This window comes from Glycine soja, chromosome 10, assembly GCF_004193775.1.
Source record: "Glycine soja cultivar W05 chromosome 10, ASM419377v2, whole genome shotgun sequence".
NCBI classification, from domain to species: domain Eukaryota; kingdom Viridiplantae; phylum Streptophyta; class Magnoliopsida; order Fabales; family Fabaceae; genus Glycine; species Glycine soja.
Genome location: NC_041011.1, coordinates 19,339,020 through 19,339,670, shown reverse-complemented (window position 1 = coordinate 19,339,670; position 651 = coordinate 19,339,020). Strand labels below are relative to the sequence as shown.

The window sequence follows — 651 nt, the reverse complement described above, 5'->3', positions numbered from 1 at the left end:
TCATAGATTAGTTAGGCATCATTTTATACCTTTTGATCATTCTGAGCATTCCATAACTGGTGAATCTGTGCATTCTGTTATTGGTGATTTTGAACATCCTGATCTTGAGCATTATAATTTTGAGCATTCTGATTCTGAGCATTCTGATTTTGCACATTCTGAGAACATGGCACAACCTCCACCTCGTGAGAGGACTCTAAGGGAAATGGCTGCACCTGATTTCACCTACGAAAGCTTGTGCATCCAATACCCTGATGAGGATGTCCCATATGTTCTTAAAACTGGACTAATTCATTTGCTTCCAAAGTTTCATGGCCTTGCAGGTGAAGACCCGCACAAACATTTGAAAGAATTTCACATTGTCTGCTCCACCATGAAACCCCCAGATGTCCAAGAGGATCACATATTTCTGAAGGCTTTTCCTCATTCATTAGAGGGAGTGGCAAAGGACTGGCTGTATTACCTTGCTCCAAGGTCCATCACGAGCTGGGATGACCTTAAGAGAGTATTCTTAGAGAAATTTTTCCCTGCTTCCAGGACCACAACCATCAGGAAGGATATCTCAGGTATTAGACAACTCAGTGGAGAGAGCCTGTATGAGTACTGGGAGAGATTTAAGAAACTATGTGCCAGTTGCCCCCACCATCAGAT

The 651-nt window shown here is 42.7% G+C and overlaps 1 non-coding gene across 1 annotated transcript; it reads right to left on the bottom strand.

The window, feature by feature from the left end:
* Positions 1-544: 544 nt before the first annotated feature.
* On the bottom strand, positions 545-651 carry LOC114372786. Its single transcript, XR_003658349.1, has one exon. It is a non-coding gene; the product is annotated as a small nucleolar RNA R71 (small nucleolar RNA).